Below are 14,766 nucleotides of genomic sequence, written 5' to 3' on the forward strand. Positions count from 1 at the left end.
TGTTGAAAACAAAGATTAAACTTCATACTCATGTTCCAGGGAAGGAAGAATAACAGGAATACAATATAATTTAATCTTTGACTTTTAGATGAGGCTGTTTACAAAATTAAAACAAATGGCTAGTGATTTCAGATGAGAGATGATGAACACTTTTCAGAAATGCAAGAATTTATTTCATTTTATTCATCCAGGTAGAAAACAAGGTTTTCTTTAGTTACTTGTAGGTTTCTGAATTCACTTTGCTGTATAGAAACTGAGTGAATAAAAACAGGTAACAAAATACTAACAAAATATTTTGAAAGGAGAGTAGTTAACCTAAAATGTGTACTTTGCATTTCTACCTCTCACTTATTTTCATTCGTATTTTTCCCAGAGAGGGGCACTTCCAGAGTTCCCTGTATAAGCAGATCCCTACCTGACTTCTGACACACTGAACTGTGCTCATATAAGCCTCCTCCTGAAATGAGGAAATATTTGTTGAATCTCAGAGTTTCTGTAATCCCAGTTAGCTTTAATATATTTCTGGGTTACATCTTTTTCGGATTTTTCTTCTCTGAAGATATGTCTAATTATTCTGTCTTTGCAAAAAAAAAGAAATATCTTAATGAAGGACAGATTTTCAATAAACAGGTAACCAAAAGTGCTCAAATGTTGAGGGTATCCTTTTCCTGTGACTATAGTAATCCTTCAATTCAGTGAAAAGTAGGCAGAACATTTATGCTATTGATTCATCTTCCAGTACCCACACTGATGGCTGCATGGAAATAAAATAATACAGGAGCACCTCACATTATACTACAGCTAGTGATTTCATGGAAGACAAGGTACATCAAACCATTTGCCTAGTTTTGGAAAGACAGGATTAGTTCATGAGGGAAAGGATAATTTTATAGATATTTTGAAATTAAACAATGTTTCTGCATGTAAATCCTTGAGTCTTTTCTTTGAAATTGTGTCCAAGCTATTAAACTTTTCTGTTACACAGATTACTCACCTATTTTAATAAAATATGCCTAAAACCTGTTAGAATAAAATTAGTGTGAAATTTAATAATGTGATTAACATCAAAGGTATGTATGTGGCACATGGTAAAAACTTAATACATATTTATTTTATTTGTTGCACAACAAGTGGGCACATCCTATTCACTTTGTTCTTCAGGAAATAGCTCTTTGGTTTTGAGGCTTGTTTATTGAAGTAGGGGTTGACTTTTAATTCTGTGAACAAATGGCAGGATGAACTTTGTTTACTTTTCCTTTATGTAGAGTGAACATGAACTCTATAATAGTCTGTAAGACAATAAATTACTTGTAAAAATAAATGGGTATCTAACAGGAAACCCAGAGAAAATGGAACAGAAAAATTGTCTTTTATACAACATGTAATTATCCTGCCAGGGGTCTTCAACCTCCAGGCTGCAGACCAGTACCTCCAGTCCCAATAGCAATGGCATTAGATTAGAAATAAAATGCACAACAAATGTTATGTACTTGAATTATCCCGAAACCTACCCCCCACCCCCAGTCCATGGAAAAATTGTCTTCCATGAAATCAGTCCCTGGTGCAAAAAAAGCTGGGGACCTAGATGATTTTCCTACACCTAGTTGGAAAATGAAACTTCTCCATCTTTGACTGCAACCTGTTATCTTAGTTAGACAACAATTAATTGCTAAGTGAGTTTAACAAATGACTAGTTACAGAACTAAAATCAACTAGGGAAATACCATGGTGCTTCAAGGAATAAGCTCATCAGAAAATATATGTGCTCAAAATTTATGGTTACCACACTCTGCCCATGGCTATAAATTTCTTTCTGGCTATTGATGTAAATTTGTGTAAACTGCCAGCAAGTTGGGGCTTCCTTGGTGGCTCATGGTAAAGATCCACCTGCCAGGAGACTTGGGTTCAAACCCTGGGTCAGGAAGATACCCTGGAGAAGAAAATGGAAACCCAGTCCAGTATTCTTGCTGGGAAATCCCATGGACAGAGGAGCCTGGTGGGGGTTCATGGTCACAAAGAGTTGCATTTAGCAACCAAGCATGCACACACGCACCAGCAGGTTGGCAGTCAGATGATATCCAAGCAAGTTCTTCCTATTTTCCACTTCTTATCTTTTCCCTTTGGTTCACTGAATGGGAAACCCATTTAGAATCAAGGACAAGGCCCAATTCTGGTAAAAAGTACCACAGACCCTGGCATATACTTTCTTCTGATCCAAACAGAGACTGCATACCACAGCTCTTCTCCTGATTCCACAGAGGAAGTTCAGAAGTTCCAGTGTCACGGGACACTGCCTATCAACAAAGAGACTCTTCCACCCACTGTACTATGTGGAGCCCCCATTAGCACTAAAAGAATTGAAGGAAGGGAGACCTCAGGATTGTAGTGCATGAGTTTAATGCAGCCAGCATTTACACTGTGTACCTCCAGCATGGTCATGGTTAATAACATTGAATGTGAATGCCTGTAGGCTGGTGTGCTCTTCCTAGTCAACTGCAGTCCATTCTGAAACCTGTTATCTTGAATTTGTGGATTTGTCTTTGCAACTCTTGATACAGAACCAAGAGTTACAAACTCAACTCCTTCTTTTATTGCATTAAATAATTAAAACTTTCTTTAATTGAGAAGGAAAGTAATAAGTGGAGACATTACAGAATCTAAAATACCAAATGCTATGCCAAAAAAAAAAAAAAAAGTGGGAACCTAAAAGTCAGCAGAGTGAAAGAAGAAACTAGCAAATCCATTTTGAAGCAACATGTAATTAACCTATTGAACATCATGGTTTATATAGTTGGAAAGGATTAATTGCTGGGCGTTTTTAACATGACACACATCAAGTAATTTTTATAGAGATTTATCTAAGAAGTCGCAGAACATTTTCAAGAACACAAAACGGCTTTGTGACTGGTTCCAGCAGCAGACTGTACATAGCCAGCAGTTCCTCTGTACAGTGCTGGCTGGTGTGGTTGGCCATGCTTGCCCATCATTTCCACCTTTTGTGTCAAAACAGACAGGAACAAACCATCTTAAGCTATGTGAATTTTTAAAGACAAAGTAAAAGAAGTAATTTAAGGTCTATAAATGTTTTCATGATTATTAACTGGTTGCCATTATTTTGTTCTGGGAAAGAAGTAGTGTGTACAAGAGTGTATATGCAGAGATGTGCATGCTTGTGTGTTTATGTGACTCACTCTGTCATATCCAAGTTTTTCTGGGCGAGTGGCTCTTAGTCATGAAGCATGGGAACTGTGTTAGGTCTAACAGACAACCTCAGGTGTGTAGCCCCAGAGCAGCAGCTCCTGTACTTGCTTTTAACTGCTAATCAGGGTAAGGTGTGCTGCTGAAATTGCATTTTTGACGCTTGCTTTCCCACTATCTCCCTCAAGGCAATGTTATTGTGACAGACCAAAGAGTAGGGGAGAAGAAATTCTGGCTTTGAAAGATTGATAGAATTTTCCTCCCCTTTCAGGTCCTAAGCACTCAGAAAAACTTGAATATCTCACTGGTTAACGATTTCCAAATGGGAAAAAAAAAGAGATTTCCTATGGAGGAAAGGGATATGAGTAAGATTAGAACCATAGCCTCTTTCCTTGGAGAAACTGGCTTTGCATCACTTCTCTCCTATCCCTTCTCACTGCCTATAAACTCTACCTAACACCTGCCCATGGGCAATTTTTCCCCAACTCACCTCGCCAATAAGGGCCAAAGTCTTCTTGTTGAATTGTGATATTCCTTATTCTCAGTGGGCTTCCCCAGTGGCTCTGCTGGTAAAGAATCCATCTGCAATGAGGGAGACCTGGGTTCTATACCTGGGTTGGGAAAATCCTCTGGATAAGGGAACAGCTATCCACTCCAGTAATCCAATATTATTCTCAGTACTTACAAAGACTCATCGTATCTTTCCTCCATTACAAAGCTTTTAAAAACATCCCATTGTCTACCAATTGAGGCACACTTATTTCCATGGCATTTGGTGTCCAGTGTGATGTTGGAACCCACTTTCCAATTTTGTCTTTTGTTGCTTATTTTCATAGACTATATCCTTCAGCTTTTCTCAGATAGATTGCTTTGGTATTCTTGTAGGAGTGTTTTGTTGTGGAGCACTAATTAAATAGCCTTTAACCTCCTTGGGCTTTTAACCTCCTCGGGCTTCCCTGGTAGCTCAGCTGGTAACGAATCTGCCTGCAATGCAGGAGACCCTGGTTCGACTCCTGGGTTGGGAAGATGCCCTGGAGAAGGGATAGGGTACCCACTCCAGTATTCATGGGCTTCACTGGTGCCTCAGAGGGTAAAGAATCCACCTGCAATGCAGGAGACCTGAGTTCAATCACTGGGTTGGGAAGATCCTTTGAAGGAGGGCATGGCAACCCATGCCAGTATTCTTGCCCAGGGAATCCTCATGGACAGAAGAGCGTGGCAGGCTAAAGTCCTTGGGATCACAAAAAGTCAGACATGATTGAACAACTATATATATATATATATATATATATATATATATATATACATACACACACACACACACACACACACCTGCTTAGCTTTAGTGCTGTTAACACCAACATCACCTCTCAAGTCATAGTGACAAACAAAAATGCCTCACCTATTTCTGAACCTTCAGTAAGAGAGCTTTACTATCCTTCAAGATGAGATATGCTCTTGAACTTCACTTGCCTTCATTCCTTATTCATGCTGTTGCCTTGGTTTGAAATGTCTTCATAGCTAACTCATGATGCCTTAATGAAATCACCTCAATTCTTAGTTCAAAGAGATTTCACCTTCCTTTTGAATTCCCAAGGCAATTCATATTCATTGAATGCCTACACATGCCAGGCAGTCTTGCTACTTGCTTTATATGCATTATTTCCCCTTAACTTTGTCCTTCCTGGTTCACAGTGAGTGATATTGAAACTTACTTCACAAAGGCCATCCCTCCTACCTCTTCCATCTTCTTCTCACCAGAGGGCAAGTTAGAGCTTAAATCTAAGCTCTCTAATCTTTTTAGACGTCTAACATTCAGCAGTTTCTATCCTAGATATGAAACACCATTTATTAATTTTCATAAAGGCAATATATTGACTTAGTTCTTGCCTAGACTTGCCATTTTCATATCTTACCCTCTGTAAGGATCCCAGCAGAGTACACTGGGATCTCAAAACAGTCTCATAAAAATGCTTGCTATAAAAATCTGGACTCTAAAAAAATGACTAATGAATTCCAATTTCCAGTGTTTATTTTATAACCCAGGGAAGTTCAAAAGAGTCAAAATCCAGGATATCTGATCATTGGTCTGGGATGAGGAAGATTGGGTGAAAACAGCTGAAAAAATTAAAACTAAAGAAACATAATGAAATTAGCTTTACCTTTTCAAACGAATACATAATAACAATGTAATACTCTAAAACCAACATAAAATGCCAGGAAAAATTTGATATTTTGAGGATGTTAATGGGTAACAATTCAGAGCACATTAAGAGGGGCGACTGCACAATTTCCATTACCATCAATGAAACTAATATGGTAAAATTCACACATATTGCAGTGGAAGCATGACCTCAACTGTCACTGGACATGTTACTTTTTGTGGTGTGTGATTTTCTCCTCTAATTTGAGGCAATTTAATTTTCTGCCCACTTCACAGAGAAATGTCAGGCTGAATGACTGGAGCATTGATGTTGAACATCTTTCTTCACACATTGTATTTACAATAAAACTGATTCTGTTATCCTTGATAACACTAAATAAAAAGCAAAAGCCACAGTATTCCTTAATATATACTCACCTTTGAAAATCAGAATTTGGACACACATTTTAGTCATACTTGGAAAATAGTAGGAATTTGAAAATTTAAAAACAAAGTTTTTTGTGAACAAAGAAGAAAATTCATTATTGAAGAACAACAAGACAACAATATATTAATTGTCTGACTGTAAAGTTTTAGGATTAATGATATATTGGAAAAGTTTCAAAACTTTGATTCTATGTTCATTTTAAAATTTTTCATAAATCAATTATGGAATAGTGGTTAAAAGGACAGTCTCTGAAACCAAACTGTTCACAGACTGATTCTACTGATAATCAGCTCTGTCATCTTAGATAAATTATGTAACATTTCTGGGTCTCAGTTTCCTTAGTGATTAATTGAAAGTATTAGAATTCCTACCTCTTAAGATCATGAAGTTAAAATGAATTAATACCTTTAAAGCACTTAGCTCCTGGGGATGGCCAGTAAATGTTCATTATCGATATTATTATCATAAATATGAAACATATTATATTGGAAAAAACAAGATAAATTCTCATATTTCTTTTATTTTTATGCTCTTTTAAAATATATTTGATGTGATTATTCTATTTTACTCTATATTAGGGAAAAGGATATCAATATAAACATGCTATATGAATAATGATTTTAGAGGACTCTTAATTCCTAACAGTCAGTGAATAACAAAGAATGGGACTTATTGACTAATCCAAATACTATTTTTTATCTCTCTCTCTGCCTCTCTTAATCCAACATAGCTATTCGATCCAATTGCCTGAGTATAGGGACCATTTCTTACTGGATTCTTCATTTTTATCATGTAACTCTGGCTTAGCACATAGTCGGCATTCAGTAAATATGAATCCAATTCTTTTCAAGATAAATATTCCACTTTTTTTGTACATTTATCCAACTAGCCAGTTCACCCAACCATCCTTTATCATGGCCTGGGGCTTTTCATCTTTAATCTTTTCCATCAGAGGAGCCATTTGAGCTCCATCACCTCCTGATTCCTATATACTGCTCTTAGTACACCCTGGAGAAGGCACTGGCAACCCACTCCAGTACTCTTGCCTGGAAAATCCCATGGACTGCAGCCGGAGGAGCCTGGTAGGCTGCAGTTCATGGGGTCGTGAAGAGTTGGACGGGACTGAGTGACTTCACTTTCACTTTTCACTTTCATGCATTGGAGAAGGAAATGGCAACCCATTCCAGTGTTCTTGCCTGGAGAATCCCAGGGACGGCGGAACCTGGTGGGCTGCCGTCTCTGGGGTTGCACAGAGTCGGACACGACTGAAGCGACTTAGCAGCAGCAGCAGTTCACCCTAGTCTCTGTCTCCTTAACACTCACAACCATATTCAGTGCAACAGTATTTAGCCCTGTTTATTTAGTTTCATGGTAAATTTGACTCTTCAACTAGATCATATGCAATTTAAGAGCAGAGATGAATATGATACTTTTTTGTGACATTTTATAGTTTCATTAGAGTGTAATTCTTCCAATCTTAAAGGAAGAGTTGCAATATTGCATTTGTATATTATATGTTTATGCTACTGCTGCTGCTGCTGCTGCTAAGTCGCTTCAGTCGTGTCCGACTCTGTGCGACCCCATAGATGGCAGCCCACCAGGCTCCCCTGTCCCTGGGATTCTCCAGGCAAGAACACTGGAATGGGTTGCCATTTCCTTCTCCAATGCATGAAAGTGAAAAGTGAAAGTGAAGTCACTCAGTCATGTCTGACTCTGTGTGACCCCATAGACCCCCCCAGGCTCCTCTGTCCATGAGATTTTCCAGGCAAGAGTACTGGAGTGGGGTGCCATTGCCTTCTCTGATATGTTTATAAATACACACAAATATATTATCATATGAAGTAGAGGAGTTAAGGAAAGATTCTAGCTTCTAACTCAGGGACACTAAATGAATATGTATTTCCCTTTTACGCATGGGCCAACGACAAGTTGGCCCTGTATGTATTCAACTTCTGCTACTATGGGAGATGCAGGATAGCAAATAAAATACTTTAAACTTTACTCTGAGTCTAATACAGCTATTAATCAGTTATAGACACCCTTAACATTGAATTAATGTAATTTCACAGGCCATTCTAATTTGTTCTACATCTCTCAAAATTTGATGTACCTAGTTCTAAATCTGTAAAGATTCAAAGAAATTCAAAATTATAATGCAGCTAATCAAATAATGCAGTGTTTCACTATATAAAGTGTAAGCAAATGTTTTATAAGCAATAACTAAATTAATTAAGGTAGACACTATTTTATCCCCATAAATATAGGTGAAGAAACTGAACTGCCCACCAGACTCCTCTGTCCAGGGATTCTCTAAGCAAGAATACTGGAGTGGTTTGCCATGTCCTCCTCCAGGGGTTCTTCTCAACCCAAGGACTGGACCCAGGTGTCCCACATTGCAGGCAGACTCTTTACTGTCTGAGCCACCAGGGAGGTCCGAAACTGCAAGAGGTTAAATAATAGTCAAAATCACAGTTTGGAAATGGATGAACCAGAATTCGAACCTAGGAATTTTGGCCCCCGAGCCAATGTTGTAACTACCTTGCCATATTGCTGGCAGACCCCGTAGGTTGCCTACACAAAGCCTCTGCCCCCCAGATCCTTTCTGAGACCCATTCTGTGTGATAGTCACTTTCTTGATCTCCCTGAAGGCAAGGATGGATTATGTAACCTAGTTCTGGCCAACAGGATTAGAAGAAATGCCTTCTGGGTCTTTAATTTTCTACACTGGCAAAAAAATAAAAAGACGTGTTAAAAGAGGCCCAGTTTCTTCCCTAATTTTAGATATTGATGTGTGAGGATGTAATGCTTAGAGCTTCTGTAGCCATCTCGCAACTGAAAAGAAGGTCAAGAGAATTACAGTGTCACTCTGTGGTTGTACATATCTAGGCTTGTGTACTAACCCTGGACCTCCTTCCTTATGAATAGCTTATACTGTGAGAGTAGTAATTCTTTTTTTTTGCTAAAGCTACTTTTTGTTGAATATTGTTAGCTACAGTTCATATCGTCCTAGTGATGAAAGTATAAATCGCTGATTTATTCCACTCTTAGATCTTGTCATAAAATATGACATTTTTACTTCTAATCAGCAAGATTAGTATTCCCATATGAGTATTTATGAGCATCTTATGTTCTTTCAGGTTTTCATATAGGTATGATTGTATTTGTAAGACTTTTTTTCCTTTATATACCAATTTTTTATTCTTGGCCAAATATGAAACTAATGCAATAATTTTATTTTTTCCAGTTTACTTTTTACTAATTCTAAAATTAGATCACCACCTTTGATTCATGAATTACTAGCTTGAAAACATGTTTTAAATTCCACTGACAAATTTGACAAAGAAAACCTTAATTTTTAAACTGTGGATTCATTTGAATTATTTGACTTTTTTCATATCATATAATAGTAATAGTTAGCAAAATGAAAGTATAATTCAGTTTCATTTCCTTCTTTATATTTAAGTTGAACTTAAACTTGTGTTATGTTAGCCTCTGTCATATGAACTTCCCCAGGCCCCTCTCACCTAAACAATCAATCAGACAGGAAGAAACATCTTTCCTTCAGATTTAAAAATTTGGTTTTCAAAGGATACCATACATGTCCACTTTGCCTCACTGCATCTCCCTGATCAGATTGAAAGTAAGAATTAATCACGATGCATGATACTGGATGCTTGGGGCTAGAGCACTGGGACGACCCAGAGGGATGATATGGGGAGGGAGGAGGGAGGAGGGTTCAGGATGGGGAACACATGTATACCTGTGGCGGATTCATTTTGATATTTGGCAAAACTAATACAATTATATAAAGTTTAAAAATAAAATAAAATTAAAAAAAATAATAAATAAAATTTAAAAAAATCAAAATAAAAAAAATAAAAGATTTTAGATTATCTGTAAAAGAAGGTAATATAGTCTCAGTTTGCTTTAATTTTTTTTTGCTTGTTTTTAGAAAACATTGATTCATTAACAGTTAAACATTTTTGATATTTGAAAAATACATCTTTATTTAAGACTAAGAGTTTAATTTTATTGTGATAAGTTAGGGTGTGAAGACAGATTTATTAGCATTAATAGAAGTAGATTCAAAATGTTGTAAACCATTAAGAAAAAAAAAATTATTCCTTAGGGAGTATTTCAACTGAAAGAAGCAAAAAAAAGAGCTTAGAGAAGCCTGCAGTTTAGTCTGTAATTTACCTGTAGTGCCTGACAACTATGATGTCAGAGTACATAACACCACAGCTTGTTGGGCTCATTTCAAATCTGCATCTGTAATGACAAAGTGCCATTTTCAGCTGTTTGTGAATAAGATCATTGAGCAAGACTCAGGTTTAGATATATCACTGCAACCACTCTCTATAATATGAAATTTTGAAAAAAAAAATCAGAATTCCTACAGTGGGCTGTCATAATAGTATCCTCTAAAGATTCCATTGCATGTATTGCTTAAATACATGTGTTCAGTTTAAGTGAAGAAACTACCATTCTCCACCTAAGTATATAATAGGATTTCAATAAAAGTTGGTTGATTCGAATGCATGATCTGATTTTGACGTACCAGGAGAAGAGACAGAAGAAGCAAAACTGGGCTGAGAGTGAGTATAAAATCACCTAAAGTTACAGGCTCAAGGTCATATTTGAGCTAGAGGACATTTCCTTCATCTCATATTTTCATAAAGAGGTTAAGACTTCCCATCCACTGCCTAGGAGAGAAGATATTAAAGTGAAGGTTTCTGATACCTCTTCCTACTTAGCCTTGCCTGGAGAGGAGATGGAGGGATTTACTTGCGGGTGAGACTGAGGACCTAACATGCATTGGGCCATGCCCCAAGAATGGGTAAAATTTCCTTTAACTAAAAGTTGAAAGCAATCCTCTGTAATTCCCTTCCTTCTCATTCTCTCCTCTTCCTTCTCATTCCCTCTTTGTTTCTCTCTCTTGCCTTTTTCTCAAGCAGTGCATTTTCCCTCCCCCTTTGCTTCCTATTTGCGTGTATCTCAGAACTTTTCCAGAGACCATTTGGTTTGAGGTAGGAGGCTGTTTTCTATTGTTGTATGTAACAATAGCAAAGCCAGTGCTGTATCAGCTTGTCACGTGGCTCTCAGTGTCTGCTCACAGTTGTTTGGAATCTATAGGAGGAAACAGGTCGACTACTTGGCTTACATTAGTGTTCAATAAAGCACTAAGTCCTAGGGAGCATCAGCTCTCAAGAAAAAAGTATGTTTAGACAAAGTCTGTGGACAGAATCGGAAATTTAAGTGACAGGCACTTTTGTGTAAGATATCAGTAAAAGTTTTTTTAGCTTATTTAGGTGTTTCTTACAAAAATTAAATACTAAAAATAATAATAGGTATCATTGATGATTATATTATTATAGGCCAAGTGCTGTACCATGTGTTATATATTTTTATATCAATTATTCCCTATAACTTCAAACTATAGATTGACAAACTCCTAATAATAATAATGACTAATACTAAATAATAATGACTACATTATTATAATGTTTCTATAGACTGGTAAAGTTCAAATGAATAACATAAGAAGATTTATATGAAACAGCTAAGCTCATGGCAAAGGTGATGTCATTTCCCCTTCCAACACCATTTCAGATTTTGCTGATCAATCACAACATAATCAATATGCACTGATACAGAGACATTGAATACATTTGCCGTCTTCATGCTGTCATAACCCCAGATGGGTCTAAACTCTCGATTTCCTATGATTAGTTGCCACTTAGACTCCTATAAATCTCAGTGGCTTAGAAGAATTTTCCAAATAGTAGGTCATAAGTGAGGCCTGTGTGTACTGATGAATCAAGAGAATCATTTTCAGTACTCTCTCTGTTTTATGAACTGTTCAGATAATATCTATATCTGAAATTATCTAAACTACAACAGATAGAACTTTGTGCTCAGTTGTCTGACTCTTTGCAACCCCATGGACTGTAGCCCACTAGGCTCCACTGTCCATGGGATTCTCAGGCCAGAATACTGGAGTGGGTTGACATGCCCTCCTCTAGGGGACCATCCCAACCCAGGGATTGATCCTGTATTGGTATGCAAGTTTTTTACCATTAGCCCCACCTGGGAAACCCTGGCATATGGTAAACACTCACAGATACTTTTCAAATACGTGACTGACTAAAGATCCCAGTTGAAGGATAGAAACACAGACAGATTTCCCTTTGTGCCATAACTTTTTCTCCTTGTGTCTTTTAATTTATTTTCCTAGTAATATAACTTTAGAATCTTTTATTTGAGTATATTTCCATCTCCACCCTTGTGAACTCATAGTCCAAGAATCTTCCTTGTGTCCCAAATAAATACCATCATTTCTTGTCCTCCAGATAACAGAGATAAAAGATTTAGGAAATAGTGTACTTAATAAACAGGCTGCATCTTCTACTTGTTTCTTTTTCAATGCCTCCTTCCTTTTGCCTCTCTCTGATAATAATTCTCATCCAAGAACTTAATCTAGGCAGAAGAGAATGTTTCCTTGTTCAAACTTGGGTAAGGGAAATTCTTTTCCTAAGTGTGTCCTAGGCCACCAACTTCCTCTATAGCTAAGTGTAACATTACTATCTCTGTGTATACTTGAAGAGGAACAGTTAAAATTTTACATAAGCTCCTGCTCCTTCTGCCTCTGTAACCCAGCTTGCTCCTTGCAAAGTCTAGATCACGTAGGTCTCAGAAAGTGGGAACTCACAATACTTGGAACTGCAGCTTAACTCACTCACCCTTGTCCTGCTCTTTGCAATCACCCTAGTCCCTGCAAACCCACAAACCTGCTTTATCATGCCTGTCTGTGTATAAAAAACTGTGTAACCCCTTTGTTCGGGGTTCAAATCTTGGAGTGTTAACTCCTCTGGGCCCACAGGCATAATAAACCTAAGTTCTCCAGCTCTCCAAGTGTGGTGCTTGGTTTCTCAAGAATACTGGTTTTGTTAGGGGAAGCACACTGATTGAAACCGCCCACCCTGGCCAGGCACCATAGTAATAATTTGCATGAGTTGTTTTACGACAGGAGGTCCTGGTAAGGAATACGGAACTAATAAGCCACCAACAACTGGAAGAGTTCGGGAAAGGTCAAAAGGAGACACCACATGTCCGACCACCTCCCAGAATCCTTCTCTCTGTCTTCCATCTTGGCTGAATAAGGCGTGCACCACCAGGAAGGACTCTGAGTCAGAATAATTGGCTAAAGACAACCTGGAAACTAATCCCATCACCATAAAACTGGAGACTGTGAGCCATGTTGCAGAGCAGTTCTCCAGGGTTCCCTTACCCTGCTGCTCTCCACCTGGGTGCCCTTTCCCAATAAAATCTCTTGCTTTGTCAGCATATGTGTCTCCTTGGACAATTCATTTCCAAGTGTTAGACAAGAGCCCATTTTCGGGTCCTGGAAGGGGTCCCCCTTCCTGCAACAGTTTCTGCAGCACACTTAGTTGAGCTCTCCTTAGAAAATTTTATTAAATGAAAACTATAGACCAGGCACCCTTTAGGAGCTTTTAAAGGTGTTATGTAGTTTAATTCCAATAACAATATTAGGGCTGTAAATTCTTACCACCATACTACAGTTTAGAAAAATGAAGTTGGACAAAAATAGGCAGCGTGCCTACAGTCAGCTATCTAGTGATGGAGCTTACATCCACTCACATCATCCTGACTCCAGCAATGATTCTTTTTCTGCTGCTGCTACTGCTAAGTTGCTTCAGTCATGTCCGACTTTGTGCGACCGAATGGACGGAAGCCAACCAGGCTCCCCCGGCCTTGGGATTCTCCAGGCAAGAACACTGGAGTGGGCTGCCATTTCCTTCTCCAGTGCATGAAAGTGAAAAGTGAAAGGGAAGTTGCTCAGTCGTGTCCAACTCTTAGCGACCCCATGGACTGCAGCCTACCAGGCTCCTCCATCCACGGGATTTTCCAGGCAAGAGTACTGGAGTGGGGTGCCATTGCCTTCTCTTTGCAAATATTTCTTTGTGTTTCCTATAATTGCAAGTATCTTTTCTTTCATCAAGTGTCTCCTCTTTCATCATTCCAGTTTTATTCTCAGTCCCCAAAGACATCTTTAAGTTACTAAACAGCTTAAGAGAATTTGTTTCATCACCAGGACCTTGTTTTTTTCTTTTTTTTCTTTCATTTTAACATTTGTAATTAGAATCTGGAATATAAACCACAGAAGCAGTTATCCATTTTGAATCCATGAAGGGAGGTAAGTTACCAAAAAAGCTAAAAACAGCCTGTGGAAGTATCAGAGGCATTTATATACTGATGCTGATTGTTAGCGTGCTGATACAGTACGCTAACAAGACACTAGAAACAATCACCGTAATTTGAGGGTTCAGCATGCCTTTGACCACTTTCTTTCATTCCAAACAAAAAGCAGCACAAAGAATACAAAAAAAAAAAAAAAAAAGATTTAAGAGGCTTGACACTCTTCTTTACAAATTCAACCAAGACAAGTAATTCTTTTTCTTATAGACTATCAGAAAAAATTAATACCTTCCTGGAGAGTTGAGACATGTTTGTTTTACTGCTTTGATACATGACTTGGGGGAAAAAAACGTTCTACTCCATGCTTTATTGTTAAACCTAACATCTGACTTTTGTTCTGCAGACACCCAGCACTTTCCTTGTTCCTGGATGCCAGAATACTTAGGAGACAATGTACTGCCCCAAGCCTCCTTGCTGGAGGTTATGGTGTCATTAGCACCTTCTGATCCAGGCACCCCTATTTAAAGAACTCCTGCAGCTCCTACAAGGATTCGTACCATTGACAGAATAGCAGCTAATTAGCTTTGGTGGTTTATCAGATGCCACTGAGGTCACTCACTTCTGTCCTCTTTGTGGAAAATATTCACAAAAGCAGGTGCCTTTTTCACTATGACTCCTAGTGTAAATTCTAATTATGTTTTTTCTCACATTAAAACAATAATAACATTTCTTCCATCACTGCTGTTACCTTCAAGCTGCT

General features: G+C 38.0%; 1 protein-coding gene across 1 annotated transcript in view; it reads left to right on the forward strand.

The window, feature by feature from the left end:
* The window catches only part of KCND2 (potassium voltage-gated channel subfamily D member 2), a 563,422-nt gene that overhangs the window by 207,610 nt on the left and 341,046 nt on the right, over nucleotides 1-14,766 (forward strand). The gene's annotated exons all lie outside the window — the stretch shown is intronic.

Source organism: Bos javanicus, chromosome 4 (genome assembly GCF_032452875.1).
Source record: "Bos javanicus breed banteng chromosome 4, ARS-OSU_banteng_1.0, whole genome shotgun sequence".
NCBI lineage: Eukaryota > Metazoa > Chordata > Mammalia > Artiodactyla > Bovidae > Bos > Bos javanicus.